Here is a 22,042-nt window from a genome sequence, read left to right as displayed (position 1 = left end):
ATAAGGATTTGAAACGAGTTGGAGGCCAAAATAACAAGTCATAGGACTCGACTTACTTACGTAAGCTACCAACTTGGACGACTTACATAACTAAGCTACTTGAGTACGCATCGAGCTTAAGTAGTAAGGAATGCATAAGCTCTTGAAGTAAGATGAGATTACGAACCTACGGAAGGGAAATAAGGAAACGATGCGCCTACTTAAAGCAAGGAGGTGATGCACCTACTTGGACAAGCAGGTGATACATCTACTTAGGCTTAAGTAGGTGATGCAGCAGCTTGGGATGGACCCCACTGCCAAATGGCAGTATGTGGTTGGTCGTTTGGGTTGAGGTGGCACTCTAGAAGGCTGCCACATATCACCCCTAAGGGGATACCATATGGAACCTTCTAAATAGGTACATATATATATCTTATGATGACTATTAACTCATTCTTCATCCAAATTTTAGCAAACACAAGAGAGGAAAAACATAGTGAGAAAAAAGAGCAGCCACGGTTTAAGAGAAACTAAGGTAAGTTTCCAATTTTCTCTCCGTGAATTAATTATCTACGGTGTTCCTCAACTATGTGGAGGTTTATATATGTATATTACGATGCCTACAGAACCATATTTTTAGTTCTACACTTGGAAAACTAAGAGAAGCTTAAAGAGAAAACCTAGAGAGTCAAGGAGAGAGGGCTATGGGTTTGGCCTTGGAAGGTGAGTCTTCCGATTTTGTTTCATAAATTAATTATTTAAGATATCCTACGATGATATAGCAGTGTTTAATAATGAAAAACTTCTATTTAAGGTAGCAAAAATGTGACACAAATAGTCCGCTAATTTTCAGCGCGCTAAGGAACTTCCGAGGCTAGTTTTGACATGTTTTGAATAAGGTTAGGTCATTCCCTTCCATTTGGAGATTTTAATGTTTATAAGAAGTGTATTATATGTTGTTTAAGTAGATGGAAATGTGAAAACATCATAAAGATGCTTGACTTTCGAAATAAACTAAATTGGAGTCGTTATAGTTGAATTGTCATCGAAGTATAGTGTTGTTCGTGTGAGGTGCTATTGCAGGGGTGTGGCGTGTTGTTGCAGGGCCTAAATGTGTTCTGAAATGGGTAGGGATGTTGATGGTTAAATCCACATGACCCCTTGTTTCATATAATTAAAGGTATTACAAGATAAAGGCTAGACACCCTATTTTGATATCGTAATTTTGAGCAAGTCGTTTGGAGCTTATGTTATATATTGTTGGTGTGAATTGCTTAATCATATGTTGCAGTTTGTTGTTTTTGGTTGTCTGTATTGTTTAAGGATCTAATTGGAAATTTGGATAGGGCGCATTATAGGGGAGGTGCTGCCCAATTTTCGTTAACGCCTTAACTAATTAAAGAACTAGTTGAGGAGACGAACAAAGATATAGGTTCCATGAATACTAAGGTACAACCTAAGATGCTGGAAAGTTAAGAGTGGTTGATATTCGTATTACTTTCATGTTGAATAAGTTCAAAAGACGATGAGGCGAATGGGATAAAGAGTAACTCATAAAAGGTATGTAAAGTTATTCCTTCTTTTGGCGTGTTTTTGGAATAAGTATATGAAGCTTTCTTTTGGGCATGTCTTAGATCTAAGTTACAAGTGATACATGTATGAAGCTTGGGGTAACTTTATTCATGAGCTCTGAACATGATTCATGATTCATAATTCGTGTTCACTGTTGTATGTTAAGACTCTTAAAGTAGTTAAGCTTCCATTCCTCAAGTCTTCTATATACTAAGAAGTAGTGTATGTAAAGTTATTCTTCCTCTCTTTTGGCATGATTTAGATGTAAGTATTATGTATATGCAGTTTGAATTTATTCCACTCTTAAAACTCTGAGGGTGAGTTAACACTTTTGTTCACTTCCTACTGATTAGAACTCCTGTAACAAGTTGAGTCAGTACTTTTCAAGTCTTCTATGTGATAGGAAGTGGTACATGTAAAGCTTGTTTTTTGTTACTTTTAGAAAGACTAGACTAAAGGTGCTATAGGACATGGATTTGGATATAGCCCCATATATAGATTCTGGATGTAACTCATGACTTGTACTTACTTTGGAATGATAAGGGCCTTAAAGTAGTTGAACTACGACCCTTGAGCCTCCTATAGGTTGAATAGTGTTGGGATGTGTAAGCTCCTATACCTAGGGGCTCTTGAACATGCTTTATGATGATATCTAAAGGATGTTTTATATGTTACAGAGTTTTGCGTGCACGTATATGTATTATGATGTATATATGGATCGGGCCGGATGTACCTCGACACATTTTGCTATGTAAGGATCGGGTCGTACATTCCACGACAGGTTATGCATTATACGGATCGAGCCGTCGTACCTCGACATTATTATGTATTATATGGATTGGGCCATTGTACCTCAGCATCATCATGTAATATATGGATTTGGCCATCGTACCTCGGCATTATCATATGACATATGGATCGAGTCGTCATTCCTCGACATGTGCTTGCTATATACATGGATCGGGCTATACATCCCATAGTGCTAATAATATGCATATGCCTATCATGATAGATGATGTGTTTGTAATACTGAGTCCTTGAGTGGGCCAGGTATAATACGTGATAATGGTATACATGGCTTTATTTTATGAGATGCAGGTACAGTACCCTATTAAATGCTATACTTGGTTTCCTGCATCCCCATTTCAGTTGTTATCTCAGTTATGTATGCTTATATACTCAGTACATGTATCGTACTGACCCCCTTTTCTTTGGGGGGCTGCGTTTCATGCCCGTAGGTACAGATATTCATTTTAGAGATCTGCCAGCTTAGGATTTCTGCTCAGCTATGTTGGGAGTGCTCCACTATTTCGGAGCCTGGCTTTTGGGTACTGGTCCTGCGATGTATATATTTGTTTATGCAGGGGTATGGCGGGGGACCTGTCCCACCATATGTTGTCGTTCCTATTCTTAGAGGTCTGTAGACCTATATGTGTGGGTTGTTTAGGAGTTTATTTTGGTTATGCCTATGCGATATGTGGTAAAAGCTATTATGTGGTGGCAGCCTTGTCGGCTGACTTTCCCTTTCATGACATGATGCAAATGAAAGAGGCTACACATGTATGAATATTTCATCACCCACTAGGTTCATGTGTTTGGTTCCTATACCCAGGAGGCTATGTGAAAATGAAAAAGGTTTAACGCATTGAGGTTTTTGTGAGCAGTATCACATTATACATAGTCTAATTTGACTATAGTCTATAGATAGGTACACGGGGGTCTAGGTCATACCCCAGTCATGGCCCACGGGATTGGGTCATGACAACCCTGAACTTATAGTGTCCCATGTAAGTTCTGAAAGCAGTTTTGTAAACATCATCCACCTTCATTCAAATTTACTGGTAACTTGCCCTAAGATCCAGTTTAGAAAAGACCGAGGCTCCATGTAATTCATCTAAAAAATCATCAACAATAAGGATGAGATACTTGTCTTAAATGGTGATTCATTGACGCCTCTATAGTCCACACAAAACCTCCATATTCCATCTTTCTTATTCATTAACAAAGCAAAAGATTGACTTAGTTGCATTAATTGAGTAGTGAGCATTTCTTTTACCTGTCTATCCAGTTCATCCTTCTGATGATAGTTGTATTTATATGGCCTATAACTAAGTGGCATAGCCCCAAGCTTGAGTGGTATGGAGTGGTCAAAAGCTCTAATAGAAGGCAAGGAGTTTGGGTTAGCAAACACTTCAGGGTACTGGTCTAGCACCATGTAGGATCCCACCGTCAATTTCCACTTCTTCTCGAGTTATTATCAGGCTCATCATAAAGAGGTAAGCAATGATAGTTTTCCCTTTATTCAACACTTTTCTCATTGTTACACTCGACATCATGCTTAGTCTATCTTCCTCAGCTAAACCCGATAAAACCAACTTATTGTCCTTCCTTCCTATAGTGACACACTTCTTTTCATGATCCAAATTTGTGGGATTGTGTTTTTCCATCCTGTCATTCCCTAAAACCAAGGCACAACCACCCAAAATAATGATTAGTAGACCTTCTAAGAAGGCCCGACCTTGTATTTTCCACAGGAAATCCTTGCATTGAGAAGTACACATGACATAATTCCCATCAACTACTGTCACCCTACTGGTGTGCAATGACTTTACTTATAACTAGTTGCAATGACAGTGTGCTCATCAATAAAGCTATAAGTACTGCCTGAATCTATCAATATAGTCAATTTCCTTTTCTTAACAGTACCTCCAACAAAAATTGTATTCTCCTTTTTATTGTGTCTTGCTAAGGCATTTAGACAAATAACTTATTCTACCTTATGTTCTAGTACTCCTTCAATCATTATCTCATATTATTCTTCACCTACTACTGAATGATCTAGCTCAGTTTTACACTCTAGTGCTCCCATGAGGCAATTCAGCTGCCTCTTCTTACAAATGTGACCATGTCCATACTTATCTCCACACCTAAAGCATAGGTGGTTGGAGTTCTTATTGATAAACCTTATGAGTGAGTCTGTAGAAAGTGTTCCTAGTAGTTGGAACAATAGGTACCTTATTAGCTACAATAGGTGCTACTGATAAAGAAGATCTGATACTCTCTTTTTTTCTCCTTTGTGCAGGCTCAATGGCCATTTCCTGCATTCGAGCTTTCTCAATAGCTACCTTGAGTGAGGTTGGTTTAAACATATTCAGAACAAATCGAATTTCTTTCTTTAAATCCCCAACAAAGTTAGATAAGAAGTGAGCTTCATTCAAAGCTGGATTCCTGATGAGCATTTAGGCTTTGAGGTCCTCAAACTTCCCTAGGAATTCATCAATTGTGCATGTCTTCTGCAACTTATTGAACTCTTCAACAACATCTTCCACTACTATTTCTCCAAATCTACTGATTAATTCCTCCTTGAACTAAATCCAACTCACTATTCCCATATTTAACACCAAGGAATGATACCATACTTCAGCTAATCTATTTAAGTAAAAAGCAGCAACCTCTACTCGTTGGTCATCATATGTCCTGTACTGAGTGAAGTATCTTTCACATTTATGAATCCATACCTTAGGTTCATGACCTTCAAAGGTAGGCAGTTCCCATTTAGGAAGGAGTATCGGTATCTGTTGAGCCCTAAGATTCTTATTATCCTAAGCTAGGATAGGTAACAATCCTTTACCATTATTCTGCCTAGCAGGTTCTCACTGCAATAACCCCAGCTTGTCAAGGATGAGCTCCAGTATTCCTTGAATTCCCCGTTGGGTACTATGTACCTCCTCTTGAGTGGTACGCATATCCTATTGTGAATTCAACAAATCTGCTAATAACTTATCATGACTAGCTAACTTATCATCAGTGATATTCCAACGAGTACCTTCAGCTATTTCTACCACATAAGTTGTACGATCTAAGCTTTAATACCAATTGTTATGATCTCAGTTGAGTTCTAGAGATCAGTTTACAAAAATTAATCAAACACAATAATATTTTTGGGAATTTTCCAGAATTTTATAAAAGAAAAATAGTTCTCAACTACAAGATATAGTAACTACAATAACTATCTGCTAAGTGAAGGATTCGCCATAGCCAATTGAACCTACAGATTGGATGAAGAGAGAATTAGAGTAAGAACGAAGAGAATGAGAAAAAGACTTAGAAATAAAAAGTTGAGGGAGAAATGTTCACCAGAAATTTGTTGCCTATCTCTTTCCTGTGACAGCTATTTGTAACCAACTTGGCCACGTGGCTTAATCACGATCATCTCCTCTCATTTAAAATAAAATGATCTTGGCCTTTCATTCGCTATTTCCTCTATTCTGTTATATTTCTCCATTTTACTTTGAACCAGTAGCAACACAATATTTATTATTAAGCTGAGATCATGACAAAATCACGTACTAGGAACTTGACTTCACATAAGATGTTTCATACTATAAGAAAACTCATGATTTCCTTTCTTTTACATATATACCTTGTTGACTTATGTTTGGACTCAATATCTTCTCTTTAATGTCTTTTCTTATTTGTGTCAATCTGTCATATAGGCAGGTTGTTCTTGTGCCTTCCTAGGGGAACCTATTTCACCGATAGACAATCATCAAAACTTTATACGAGGTTGATCCTAGCTACCCACTCTATCATAACTTCTCCTTTTTGACATCATTAAAAATGTACAACAAAAGAATCTGATGATCATACAAGGAATGCAATTATGTTTAACTCATGGCTATTCGAGCAACACTACCCAATACACTCATGCTAACAATTAGTTAAATTAATTTAGGATATTAGAGAGGAAACTCATTTAAATAGAAAAATACCATTTAAATCCATTTAGGCTCCAAATCAAAATAATGTTATATCATGAGTACGATGCAAAAAATTAAACACAATAAAAATAGGAAAAGAAACAAGGAGACATAGGATAGGAGGGGGAGACTAAGGCTGGGAGGAAGATAAGGCAGAATGCTTGTCAATGAGCATCAATAAATAGCCATTTTTCTCAATTTCCCCACAATATTTTCTCCTTAATACGCGATATCTCATCCTAGGCATTCTTCAGGTCCACCTGCAGTTGTACATTTTCTGATTGGGAAACAAAGTGAGCACTAACAAACTACAATTCCTGCAACAACTGAGTAATATGGATCTTACACTTTAAACTTTGTACATGTTCCCCAAAATTACAATCCTTGAGGGTCTTCTTGTCAAGAAACTCCTTCTTTGACCCAACTTTCGCTATTTCAAGGGGAATTTCATGTGCAAAAAAGATTCGAGTGAGCAAAAAGTTATAGGCTAGACCATGATCACCCCAATAGATCCACAATCAAAGCCATGTGTTTGATCATGAGTGACGACAAATTCACTCACTCATTAGTGTGTAACACCCCTCAAAATATTTTCCTAAGATCTGGACCCTTCTTGTGTTCGGGTAAGGTCGAACTCGAGTATTGTGAAGTATATGCATGAGTTTGTATGAGGGGTCGAATTCTAATGAACCTACCTTTTTAAAGACGACAATCTGGGTGGCCCACGACCTATTAAATTAAAGGTCATCGAGTCTTCTTTCCAATGCCACCAAGAATGTAATTTTTGGAGTTCGGAGTCAAAAGATATGACGATCCTAAGATGAACTAGCTCGACAGGAATTTTAGGCCTGGGTTGCAACTGCTGGGAATCTGGGCTTGACGCTGCAGTGGCGCGATGCGCCACTATCGCGCCAAGAACATGCCTCAGTAGTTTGGTCCCTGGCGCGGTGCGCCACTACGAGGTGTGCAGGGTTTTTAAGCCTATTTTCCCAGAACCCAGAAAATATGGCCTTGGCGCCGTAAGGGGGCGATGCGCCACTACCGCGCCAAGAACATGCCTCAGTAGTTTGGTCTCTGGCATGGCGCGCCACTAACAGATATGCAGGTATTAGGCCTAATCGACCTGGCGCTGCAATGGCGTGACGCGCCACTATCGCGCCAGGAGCGTTTCCAGCCTATTTTTCAAAATTTTGGAGAAAGGGCAATTTGGGAATTGTCCCAAATTATATATGCATCAGCCTTAGCACGTTTTGGGACCATTTTCCATCCCTCATTCTCTCTCTAAAAGCCCTAGACCATTTCTCTCTCCTCTCTTCTTCTCCAAATCCTTCTTCAACAAGATTTGCCTCCAAGAGCTTCAAGACTTCAAGTTGCCATTGAAGACTCAACAACAAGGTTTCTTCAAGAATCTATTATAAGGTATGTAAGGCCATTCAAAACATGGGTTGAGTCCACCCATGTTCCCTATACCTTCTTTGAGGATAAATGTCCATAGGAATGGAGTTTCTTATTAGGGTTATGTTCAAATGAGTCTTGTCGTCTATTAAATTGATTCTTGCTAAGTTGATGAGGTTAAGTCAAGAAACTTCTAAAAAGAGCCTTTATGTGAGTATGATTTGATGAAGATGAGTTGTTAAATATGCTTTATTGATTTTCTTAACTATGTGGATCATGATAAAGGATGTTATTTTCTTTAAAATGTTGCTTATCTTAAATTGTTGATTTAAAGCCTCGAAGTTGTGATGAGTCTCAAAGATTGATTAAATGGACAGAGGAAATGATTGGTTATGTCTATATGTTGCTATAAATGTGCATTTAAATTACTCTTGAAGGATATGATTAGGAGATGTTTGATTGTGATAGAGTTGATGAGTTGACAAGGTTGTAAATAAGACTTATTGATATAATTTGATTGGATGGAGTTTTATGAGCATTGAGTCTTGGGAAGAGTATCGAGCGCCGAGTGGGTAAGAGTATAGTCCATACTCGAACCCCATGAACTACACCGCTAACGTAGAAAGGGATTGAACTGTTAAAGTCGGATGCTTCCCATGGGATTGAACCATTAAAGTCGGATGTTTCCCATTTTATTGTCCTAAAAAGATAGGACTTGACTGGTCAATGGGATCCATGATTGGTTGATTAGGTCATACCCTAGCAAAGTATGAACGGACGTGGCAACAACGTCGGTTTGTTGTCCTATCACTAGCTCATAAATAATGGTTGTCGGATAAGAGAAACTCCCATATAGGTTTTGATAGTACTCTGAGTCGGATTGAGTTGAATGGTATGTGATTGTTCCTGTCTAAACCATATTCTTGTTTAGACTTAGGACACTTGATTGAGTTATTATTTCCCTTGAGTTGAGTTTCCGAGATGATTTGATTTGGTCCCTTCTGGCGTTGTTTTATTCGGCTATTTTACATACTCGTACATTCCATGTACTGACGCAATTCGGCCTGCATCATTTCATGATGCAGAGACAGGTACTAGAAATCATCAACCGGCGCATCATTGAAGATCCACATGCTCCCAGCTAGTTGGTGAGTCCTCCTAGTTCCCAGAGGATGTTGAGTTTCCTGTATAGTTTTGTATTGTTTCCTTTATTTTCTTTAGTTTTGGTAGCCATGGTCTTGTCATTGGCACCTCCTAGATTGTTGATAGAGGCTTCATAGACCAGAGTGTGGAAATGTTGGACTGTTATATTGAATAGCTTTTATTATACTCGTTTTGATGAGTTGATAGTGTTTGGCCTTCGGCCCTTACTATATGAATAGTGTGCTTATGATTGTGTCCTCCACTGAGTGAATGTGATTGAATAAAAGTGTGACTGGACCAAGTGGTTCGCTCGAAGTCCAGAAATGGCTTTCGAGTGCCGGTCGCGCCTAGGGTACCCTCCCGGAGCGTGACATAGTGACTAGAGCTCCATTAGTCCTGTATCGCGATATTTAGCCTCATTGCGGCACTCAGTGCGAGAAAGTAAACATTTATTCACAAACTCATAGAGGAGTTTATGGAAGGGGCTCATCTCTTCTTTGAGCACCCCACGAGATTCTGAACTAACCTTTCCCTTAGTGTATTTGTGAGTGAGAGTGGGATCATCTCGTTTCTCCAACTCATAATCAGCATACCTTCAGTAGGAATATTTAATAGCTGACTAGACTAAAACCATCGAACAAAATAGGGACCCCAAGCAATGTGGTGCTAATGGTTTCTTGCTTTATTACCTCTAGGTTGACATTGAACTCCACTACTACAGTTTTATGAATAGTGGGCAGATGATGAATGAAAAGATGAGACCAGCCTTAGAATCGCGTAAGCTTGATCAAAGCTTCCAAACACGGTTCCATCCACTGGTGAGCTCTCTCATCATGCTCATCTCAAATTAATCACTCATCTAGTCATTCTAAGCTCAGGTAGCTTGTTTAAGTCCATACAAGACTTTATCTAGCTTGTATACATGCTCTAGAAAGTCATATAGTTCGAAATTAGGTGGTTGTTTAACATAAACTTCTTCTTGAAACTATCCATTTAGAATAAAACTTTTGACATCCATTTGATATAGCTCGAAATCCATAAAGTTTGAAAATGCTATCAACACCCGTATCGTCTCCATTCTAGCCTCAAGAGCTAAAGTATCATCATAATTGATCCCTTCATCCTGGTTATAATCCTACACAACTAGTTTAACTTTTTTTCTAGTAATGGTGCCTTGATATCTTGTTTGTTTCTGTAAATCCATCTAGTTTCTAGTACAACTCTATTCGTTAGATAAGGGACATGTGCTTCACTTTACTTCATTCGAACTGATTCAATTCTTATTGCATTACAACTATTCAATCTATGTCTAACAAGTCTTTCTTAATATTTTTTGGCTCAATCATGGAGAAATAAATTGAAGAGGAAAACATGTCTCTCCTTTTTGATGTTGTATGTATTCTTGAGTCCAATGGAGTAAGGATATTCTGGACATGATGCGAGTCTTTATGCTTTCAATTGCTGGTCTAAATTTTTCAATTGCCTAGGGGGCTGAATGAACCAGGTTCTTGTTGCACAGTTTTCTTAGTTGTGAGTTCTTTCACTAGAAGTGCTTGGTTGGCTAGTCATTCCCCCTAAGATGTTCTATGAATTTTTACTATTTCGTAGTTTGCTTCGATAACTGCTTCATTAAATCAATAAGTTAAGCATCAAGTATCACATCCTCCACTTCATTACTCATAGCAATATTATAAATAACAAGAGAATTATAATAGGATCTTGGGAATGAGGAATAAAAGTTAGTACAATCATTTCAATGACCATCTTGACTATCATATATTCTATAAATACATATTCCACATAAAGATTAAGGATGCACACACAACCCGTTCCCAGGAAAATTATAACAATATATATTTAAGTGGGGGTTCCACAATATATACAAAGAATTAGCAGCATATCCATAAAAAACTTAAATACAACAACAACAACAACAACAACAACAACAACCCAGTGAAATCCCACAACATGGGGTCTGGAGAGGGTAGAATGTACGCAGAACTTACTCCTATCAAGGTAGGACGGCTGTTTCTTGGAGACCCTCGGCTCAGTAAAAGCATAAATGCATAAAAATATTAGATAAGAATAGAAAATTAAAAGCTTTATGAGAAAAACAACAAACAAATAACGAATAGATAACAAAGAAATACAAATAAATAAATACAAATAACAAATAACGATTAAATAAATAATGAAAACATCAGAGGTAAAATTGAGTAATCAAAGCATAGAAAGCAATAAATAATAATAGAAATAACAGAAATCAGAAGTCAAAGCGTAAGAGATCGTAATGCACTACTGCGCCTATGAATAGAGAAGAATAACGAGACTATGAACTAGTCTTCTACCCTGATGTGGGTCCTCCAGACCCTCCTATCTAAGGTCATGTCCTCTGTAAGCTGTAACTGCGTCATGTCCTGTCTAATCACCTCTCCCCAATACTTCTTCGGCCTACCCCTACCTCTTTTGTAACCATCCATGGCCAGACTCTCACACCTCCGCACTGAGGCATCTGTGTCTCTCCTCTTCACATGTCCATACCATCTCAGTCGCATTTCCCGCATCTTGTCTTCCACCGAGGCCACCCCTACCTTGTCCTGAATAGCCTCATTTCTAATCCTGTCGCTCCTGGTGTGCCCACACATCCATCTCAGCATTCTCATCTCAGCAACTTTTATCTTTTGAATGTGAGAAGTCTTAACTGGCCAACACTCTGCCCCATACAACATAGCCGGTCTAACCACCACTTTGTAGAACTTGCCCTTAAGTTTTGGTGGCACATTCTTGTCACATAGCACTCCAGAAGCGAGCCTCCATTTCATCCACCCTACCCCAATACGATGTGTGACATCATCGTCAATCTCCCCGCTGCCTTGCATGATAGACCCAAGATACTTGCAACTACTTCTCTTTTGGATGGCCTGAGCACCAAGCCTAACTTCAACGCCAACCTCCTAAGGTGTCTCACTGAACTTGCACTCTAAGTACTCTGTCTTTGTCCTACTCAACTTAAAACCTTTAGACTCCAAGGTATGTCTCCAATCCTCCAACTTAGCGTTAACTCCGCGGCGAGTCTCATCGATCAGGACTATGTCATCCGCGAAAAGCATACACCATGGCACCGCACCTTGAATTTGTCGCATCAATCCATCTATCACCAAGGCAAATAGAAAAGGACTAAGAGCTGATCCTTGATGCAACCCCATCACCACTGGAAATTGCTCTGAGTCCCCTTCTCCTGTCCTTACCCTGGTTTTGGCTCCCTCGTACATGTCCTTGATCACCCTAATGTATGCCATAGGTACACCTTTAGCCTCCAAACATGTCCATAGTATTTCTCTTGGGACTTTGTCATAAGCCTTTTCTAGGTCGATGAATACCATATGCAAGTCCCTCTTCCTCTCCCTATGTTGCTCCACGAGTCTCCTCATAAGATGGATGGCTTCTGTAGTTGAGCGTCCCGACATAAATCCAAACTGGTTCTCTGAAATAGACATGTCTCTCCTCACCCTCATCTCTACCACTCTTTCCCACAGTTTCATAGTATGACTTAGTAGCTTAATACCTCTATAGTTGTTGCAACTCTGGATATCCCCTTTGTTTTTGTATAGAGGGATCATTATGCTCGACCTCCATTCTTCAGGCATCATTGCCGTTTTAAAGATTACATTAAATAACCTAGTCAACCACTCCAAACTTACCGAGCTCGTGCTCTTCCAAAATTCCCCAGGAATCTCGTCAGGTCCTGTTGCTCTTCCCCAGCGCATCCTACGAACGACACTCTTAACCTCCTCGGCCTTAATACTCCTGTAATACCCAAAATCGCAATGTCTCCCTGTATGTTCTAAATCTCCTAACACAAAGTCTCTGTCCCCTTCCTCATTCAAGAGTTTATGGAAATAGGACTGCCATCTCTGTTTAATGAGGGTCTCGTCTACCAATACTTTTCCATGCTCGTCCTTAATGCACTTCACTTGGTCCACATCGCTTGCCCTTCTCTCCCGCGCCCTGGCTAGCCTGAACAATTTTCTATCCCCACCATTCTCTTCTAGTTCAGCATAAAGGCGTTCAAAAGCTGTTGTTTTTGCAGTCGAAACCGCCGACTTCGCCTCCTTTCTCTCTATCTTATAAAGTTCCCTATTCGTCTACTTCTCCACCTCATCTGTGCTTTCTATCAACTTTGCGAACGCCATCTTCTTTGCTTCCACCTTTTCTTGCACTTCTCCATTCCACCACCAGTCTCCTCGATGCCGACTACGATTACCAATCGAGACTCCTAACACTTCCCTTGCCACAGTCCTAATACAACTAGCCGTCCTATCCCACATACTGGTCGCATCCCCATTACTATCCCAGGCCCCCATGGCCTTCAACTTCTCTCCCATCTCCAGGGCATTTGCAGTGGTCAAACTCCTCCATCTGATCCTAGATCGATCATCCCCGACCCTCTTATTCCTCATCATCTTGATCCCTAAATCCATCACCAAAAGCTTATGTCGAGTTGTAAGGTTATCTATCGGAATGACCTTACAATCTTTGCACAGACCTCTATCGACCTTCCTCAGGAGTAAAAAGTCTATCTGAGTCTTAGCCACCGAACTATGGAATGTTACCAAGTGGTCTTCCTTCTTTGGGAAACACGAATTGGCTATGACCAACCCAAAATTAATTTTTAAGTCTCCAGTAGTGATTTCAAAAATTTGTTGCATTCAATTCACACGCAAGCGCACGCAATCATACAAACAATATAAAATTGTGAGTCCAAATATCGTTCTCACTAAGATTTGTGATTTAGCTATTTACTAAATTATACTAATTCTAATTATTTTTATAAGCCATAAAATCCAGATATAATTATCAAGTAACCAAAAAAATAAAAATAAAAAAATGAACAATTAACTAGACGAAGAAAATATTTTACGTTATTGATGAATGAAATCAATCTAAGGCTATGGGTATCGAACAATCACGTTGTATTCTTCAATTGATTCACCTATTGATTTTTCTGAGTTTCTAGTTTCAGGTTGATATCACTTATTGAGCATCTTATCGGTACTCTAAGACTATCCAACTATCCCTAACACCTATATTTCTATGGTCGTTGGATAATAGTGAAGTGCATTTATATTTCTTCTATCTCAACTGAGCAAGTCTAAAGGGTATATTTTTATCCTCATTAGTGAATCGATTTTCATTTCCTACAAGGTTCATGAACAAGCCCTACTTATTTTTATTAGTCTCCCAATTTTCTCTTTCCAGTTCAATTAACGAGCCACAAATAGTGTTCTACTATTTTGTCAAATAATCAAACAACTAACATCAAGAATAAATAAATAACTCAATGATGAAAAACCAATTGGTTGAAAACAATATTTGAATAACAACGATCTTGAAAGAACTACAATCTTAGGACGAGAAGTTTAGCTCCATGTAGACATTGAAGAAATACAATAAATCGTTAAAAAAAATATAAAAATAAATAATATAGAAAAGAAAATATTAAATCAATTTTCTCTAGCTTACACGATGGTTCCTAACTCTTTTCAAGTCAAAACAATTGTGTAAAAATCATGCTTAGGGATATTACAAAATATGAAAGGTGTGAAATTTTAAAATTAAATATAAATTGAAACAAAATAAAAGTTAATCATACTTGCGCCACTTGCGCCACCCCTGCACCAAAAGAGGGTGGCGCAAAGGATAAAAATAAATTCAGAGACCGAAAAGTCTCGCGCCACCCTCGCTTTGTCGACTCCACAATAATTGCTCAATTCTTGTTACGTTAAAAAATTGCATATTATTAAGTGTCCAATCATTACCCATAATACTCAAATTATTGCATCATTAATTGAGGTTTCCCTTCTTTTATTTTTATTTCTCAATGTGCTGCTCTTCTTTACGTACATAACTTTCATTCCTGTCTTTTCCTATGAGCATCATTAACTATCACAAATTGTATTTCTTCTGCTCTGTTTTCAAATATCACTTCAAACATTTCCTAGTTTAATTTTTCTCTAAAATTCTTCACCTTTGTAACTCTTCATCATTATACATTAAATATAATAGTAAGCACAAAATTATATAATCAATACTCAAAAGATAATTAAAAATGCTAAAATGTGAGGTAAATAATAATTGAATATATTTCTTTTTAGCCTCACCTCATGTCCTATAGTGAAATAGGACCCATAATTACCAGTTTTTATAGATATATTCAACTAATTACCCAATATAAAAATAATATTAGAAAAATAGCAATTTAAGGGATGTGTATCTTTTGATTTTGCTCCAAACTTGGTAAAATTAAATCCCTTCCAATCTTGTCATTTTTTCTCTCTTCCCTAATCTCTCTCTATCCCGCCATCTCTCTCACACACACATGTTCTCCACTATATCAAATGTGTTTTTTAGTAGTTTATTCTCCAACAACCAAATTAGATGTTATGCATTTTTAAAAAAATAAAAAAAATCTTCTATTTAGTGTATGAAACAACATTTCTATTTCAGAGAGACAGCGATAAAGCTAGCGTATATTTTATTCTTTCTAGATTCCACTTTGTGAAATTTTATTAGATTTGTTATCATTGTTTTCTTCTATTTAGTACTCAAGAAAATCATTCATCCGCTTGTCGACTCTTCTGTTTCATTGATACTTCTTTAAATTTTCTAGAGCAAATTTTAAAAATTACTTTGAAGATGACCAAATAATCATGATAAATATGTTTTTTATTCCAGCAACAGGACCAAAAAATTATGATATACATATCTCTATCTCATCAATATGCATTCTTTCTCTGACGAAACAAATTTTAAAAAATCTGAACAAATTTAGCTTTGGCGAAATTCTTTTCTTCATTCTTTTTTTGTGTGAAATTAATTTTTTAATTTGTTGCGTTGGAATAAGTGATGATTATGGTAATTTTTGGTGGTAGAGTGATTTTATCTTTACGACTTACCGAGGACATGACCTTAGATAGGAGGGTGTGGAGGACACACATTAGGGTTGAAGGCTAGCACATAGTGGCATTTCTCCCCCTTATCTGTAGGCGTATTGATGCACTATGATCCCTTGTACTTTGATTTATGGTATTTATGTTACTATCTGATAATACTTACTGCTTTTTGTGCTTTGATTATTTCATTATATATTTATCTCCTTTTAATATTCTTGTCTGACCTTTTTTTATGCTTCTATTGAGCCGAGGGTCTTTCGGAAACAGCCGTCCTACATTGGTAGGAGTCAGGTCTGCGTACACTTTACCCTCCCCAGACCCTACGATGTGGGATTTCACTGGGTTGTTGTTGTTGTTGTTGTTGTTGTTGTTGTATATTATGTTTATCACTATACATAAAGCGACATACACAGGTGATACAAGTGATATAAATGACATACAAGTTATATATCACTGTATATTGTGTGTATGCCATTGTATGTCTCATGTCTCATGGTACATATGGTTACATATAAGGGAAAACACATAAATTTTGATGCAGAACCGATGCGAGAGGGAGAAGCGGGGATTGATAGCTTTCAAGAAAATCAGTTAGACGCTTAAATTATTGTGGTGATCTATTACATATCTAATCTTTTTCAAAGTGATATAAAAAAATAGGCATGTTTGAGTCAAAAATAAAGTTAAAATATATTTTTAATTTATCTCCTCCTCCACCTCTTCTTCTTCTCACAATTCTACAATCTTTCCCTCAATTTCATCACAACCTGAGAAATTTCCCACTGATTTTGACGAATTTACATGCTGCTTCATGGTGATTTTCTTGAAAACAAAAATGAAGTTATTAAGGTGAGGAAGATGAGAGAAAATAAAGGCAAAAATGGAGTTCTTCACGTGAGGAAGAAGAGAGAAGATAGAAGCAAAAATAGTTGGGAGAAAAAGTGAAAAAAAATAACACGTGTATGCCTGCACTGATGTGGCAGGCGCATGCATACCACGCTATATTGTGTGACTGATTTTGTACGGAGGTATTAATATCATTTTGAAAAAGATTAGTTGTGTGATAGATCGCCACGATAGTTTAAGCATTTAATTGAATTGTCGGTAAATTTATGCCTTTTTCCATACATAAAACAAACAATGACATAGAGAGAGAAGAAGAAAGAAGTTGAGGAAGCTATGAGAGGAAATTTCGGCGAAAAAGAAAACTTCTATGAAAAAACAAGCAACGAATTGGAGTATAGGAAGTCAGACGGTGGCAGAGCAATGACTATGGGCAATGAGAGGGAGGTAGCAAGCAATGGCAACAACAAAAGGGGTAGGATGAAATAACGACAGTTAAGGTTATGTTAAAGAAAAGATAAGAAGAAAGAGAATCTCCAAAATTCCTAATTTTGTTGGATTTGTAAGAAAAAAGAAATCTCAGAAATTCCTAATTTTATGGGTGTTGTTGAAGTTGTATGTATTTTGTAAAGCTATTGTTGCTAATTTTCAAAGTAAAATAGTATTGTTAATTATAGTAAATATGAGTTTATTTTTATATATCCTATAAAAATTTCTAAATATAATGTTTTCTTACTTGGCCCATAACCACGTAACATCAATATTTAGCAGTATAAACTTTAGTTGTCTACAAGATAAATGTAATAATCCAACTCCAAATTTAAGTTTCAACACTTTGTTTTAGGATTTTAAATTTAGTGTACGTCATATTTATCATTTGGGACTTGTTTGAGGGATTTAACGGGTTCAAATGAGTTTTGAAACAAAAAACTTTAATTAGGCTACACCTTTTTTCTTTCTGATGCGGCAGTGATTTGCGATCACAAAAAATTATCTATATAATGACCAGTACATTTTTTTTTGAGTATTAAAACCCTTTTCACCTAAATGACACTTTTTATAGATTTAAAAGGTTATTTATGACTTGTGAATATGAATGACACAAATTCTAAGACAAGTAGATGCGTATCAAAAAATAATATTAAAAATTGAAAGTTGAAAATTTAAGAGTTGACTAAAGTCAACACTTTGAATAAACGAAATATGAATGAAGATTTGAAAGTTCTAATAAGCTCGAATGGTGATTTAGGACTTAGATAGATAGTTGAATAGGTTTCAAGAAGCTCAAATGTGATTCAAACATTCAAGTTGAAATCTAATTAAAATGAAAATTAACAGTTGATTATGATTAAATATGTACATAGACAATCACAAATCATTGCTTTGAGTGTTCTAACATGCTTGTAGGATGTATTAGGAGTGATTTGCATATTCAATTTATATCTCATAGGATTATATTGAGTTTTTGGTTCTAGAATAGATTAAGGGAGACATCAAAATTTTCTTGAAAAAAATCTTGTAAAAGACTTTTAAACAATTTTTTGTTTGCCTTTCAGGTCCATTTGTCATATTAAATGATGCGAAGAAAGTAGCTATGAGTAAAAAGAAGTTGATTTGTAATCAACATTACGTGGATATTGAAGATAATCATGTCAAAAAGATAAGGATAGGCTAAACGTGTTGAGTGCACTACAAGCAAAAAGCGGAATAGAAGGGACCTAATCAGTTCTTCCTTGCTCCAATTAAGGGATAAAACTCTTTCACTAATGTAGTTCTCGGTGTCAGGAATTGCCCTTTGCAATCGTGAGCTAAGGTGTCGCGATAAAATAAAAGTGTAACACCCCATGTGTTTGCGGTTTTTCTTCGTCCCGTGTTGAAAACTTATGAGGCTAAATTTGAGAGTTTATTATAACATCGCGCAAATTCAGAAATATTTGATTTAAGTTGGACTTTGATAATAACATGTTTTTATTGCCTTCCATAATTGCCTTAAATATGTATGAAAATTCTTTAGTTATGATATATTTGGGCATGTATTTATTTCATAAGAGTTTTATAAATTATTGATATTTTAATGGTTAAGCTTAGTTATGTTGAAAAAATTATTATTATATTAAGTAGACTTTACTCTAAATATTCTTTTATTAATTATAATATATTCAAAAAATTATATATATTTGACCACGAATTTATGCAATACCCCAATATATATGTAATAAGATTACGATTGTTTTAGGTGTTGCCACCTCCACTCCCACGTGGAAGTGGAGCAATGTTTACAACAAATTCTCCCAATTGATCACTTTTGGCACCTGTCCATGTATTATAACATTAATTTTATATAGTATGTGTATGATATATTTTACGGTGGTTGGCAAAAGTCATACTGCTATTTAAGTTTTTCATTCAATTTTTCATTACTTGAAAAGAAAATATAATTTGTTGGCTACTGCATGCATACATACGCTTATATAGGTGTTGCCGATATATACCCTCTTTGCTAATAGCATCTGTGCCCTGAATTCCAAGCGTTGGTAGCATGTTGTGGGCAAGCTCTTAAACAATTTATTTGATCCTTCAACAAAATTGATTATTTACATCAAGTTATTCGAGCTCAAATTTAAGATATGTGAAAGATTATTTTTTTACATGATTTCTTATGATTTATGATTTTAATGCCTAGCATACTGTTGAAGACTCAATTATTAGATGTCTTTAAATTGTTATTGAAGTTATTTTTGTTAAAAATTCATATTTGGTGGTGTCAGTTTCACGTCAAGTAGGTAAATAGAAAGTAATTATATATTGTTGTGATTATGAGATTATAGTGATTGTTAAATTAATTGTGGTATTATGGTTGCGGTACCACATGTTACTTATGAGGTTCCTATTTAGTGTATATAGTGTTTATAATTTCTTAGATATCATAGCGGCCACGTCGGTCCAAACAGGACTATGTGTTAACTGATTATTGTTTTATATGAACTATTGACAGTAGTTATTTTCTTTGTAAGCTTTTAAATGTCATAGTGGCCTCGACGGTAATAGCAAGATTTGTGTGTTAAATGTTCTTACTTTATATGAACTGTTGGGTTAGCTGAGATCGTTGTTGTGGCATGATATTTGTATTGTTTGCATACATACATACATGATGCATATGCATTGTATTTCATGCCCTTGAGGCCAAGAATAGGGGTTCGCCTACGCTACATGCACTTCATGCCCTTTGAGACTAGAATTGGGTGTTCACCGACACCATATGCATTTAGTGCCCTTTGAAATTAGGATCAGGATCCTCGCTTATACCACAGGCACTTGGTGACCTATAAGTTTAGGATCATGATGTTCGCCCACACCAAGTTGCAATGCATTACATTTCATATTGTCGTAAACTATGACATAAGCTGTTATGGTTAGCTGAGTACGAAATTTTTGAGCCTTGATATGTTATTGGTATTGTGGGGGTGTAAGATGAGGTAGAAGCAGGTGGATTTGACTACGAGTTTTGGCAATAGGTTATTCTTGTTGTAGCTACTACGGTTGTGTGACCTGAGGTAGGGGCATGCGAACTGTTTGTTTGTACAGTTGAATATATTTTGAAAGTGTTGCATTGCATTAAATTTATTATCATGTAATTAATTGGCATTTGGCGAGTTTATGAGGGCTCAGAAAGGTTCTTGTGTGATAATTAAATTGCTGGTTATTTATGTAAGTTGAGTCTAGAACAGAAAAACTAGATACAAAATACATAGGTAGAGTGATTCAGTGGGTTGTTGATTCAGTTCAGGTTACAATTGTGGTATTCTGATTTCAATTTTTGTTATGTTATTTCTATTATTTTGTCGCCTTACAAATTTGATACATTATTTCGTACTGACGTTTTTGTTGTCTAGGAAACGTTGCATTCATGCCTGCAAGTTATCATGCTTTTTTTTCCAGCTCTTCTGACTATGCTTTCCGTGGTAGCTAGGCAAAGTCCAGACAGAAAATTTCATGCGTATGATTGTGTTTAGCTGAAAATGGGTACGCTTCGTTCTTTCTGGAGTTGCTAAGTCTGAAGTCTTCTTTTGATTTGCATAGTGGATGGGTATGTCAGGGCCTTGTCCTGATTAGTTGTTAGTGATTCTTCATCTTAGAGGCTTGTAGATATCTATTGTGGATTTATGGGTCAGTTGTGGCCTTGTTATTAGTTGTATGTTGTATTTTTTGGGCTTCTCGGCCTGTTGTAATACTTGCGTGTTGGGCTGGATTTCATGCAACTGGTGATTTTAAAGAGATCTTGTCGGTGTGCTTTATTACTCTTTGCTTTTATATTAGGATATGTGTTGTTCAGGCCTCGTCGGCCTTAACTTGTCGCATATGGTGTTATTTGACTGGTTTTTGTTTGTTTGCTCGGTCAAGTGAGGTACCGGGTGTTAGTCGCTCCTCTTCAGATTTAGAGTGTGACAAAAAGATGATTGAGGCCACTGAGCATTGAAGTCGTAGGAAACATGCTTCTCTTAGTTTTAGTGGCCAGGGGTCCCACGATCGCGAGATGGAGTTTACGTCACGAAGAAAGGCCAACAGACTTACAATATTTTTCAAAATATTTTTTTTTTATTTTGAACATAATTTGGAGCACTAGACTTCTGATTAAGAAGATTTCTAAAGATTTTTGCAATTCATCACGAAGGTAAGATTCTAACCTTTATTTTAATGATTATTTTTGATTTTGTTATGTTTTTAAGCAATATAATTCCTTAATTGTGTCGCAAATTAGGACTTTTGATATTGAATTTAACAAAAAGAAAAATGAGGATTAATGTGGATCTGTTATGGATGAAATTTGTGATAGAAGACCTTTGGATTATGGTAATCCAATTTTGGTTTTAAAAAAATTAGGTATGACCTTGGGGGTTTGAAGGTGACTTTTAATTGACTTTTTAATTTGACTAATTTTCGTCATTGTGATTTGTGGGTATTAATAATTTCGTATGCTCATGTAAACTCATATTTGAATATATTTTTTAAAATATTTTTAGCAAAATACCAAATAGGTAATAAATTTGAATATATTGGGAGTGCTAAGAAAAGGCAAAATAATTTTGTGAGTTTGTTGTGCTATCGATAGAGGTAAGTTCAGACATTTTAATCTCGATTGAAGAAATATCTTCATAATTAAAATTATAATAAGGGTTAAAGATAAAGAAGATACCATATATATGAGGTGACGAGCACCTATGCTAGTATCAGGTGTTATGTTTGAAAGGTTAATCAATTATGTGATGACTTATGTAATTATTTAACATTATTTGTGAATTCCGAAGCATTCTTTAATCGAGTTAATGTAATTAGTGTGTTAATTAATCATATGCTTAACATCAATTCAAATATCTCTTACACTTGATTAATAACTAT

This window comes from Solanum dulcamara, chromosome 1 (genome assembly GCF_947179165.1).
Source record: "Solanum dulcamara chromosome 1, daSolDulc1.2, whole genome shotgun sequence".
NCBI lineage: Eukaryota > Viridiplantae > Streptophyta > Magnoliopsida > Solanales > Solanaceae > Solanum > Solanum dulcamara.
Note: the sequence above shows the minus strand (reverse complement) of the source record.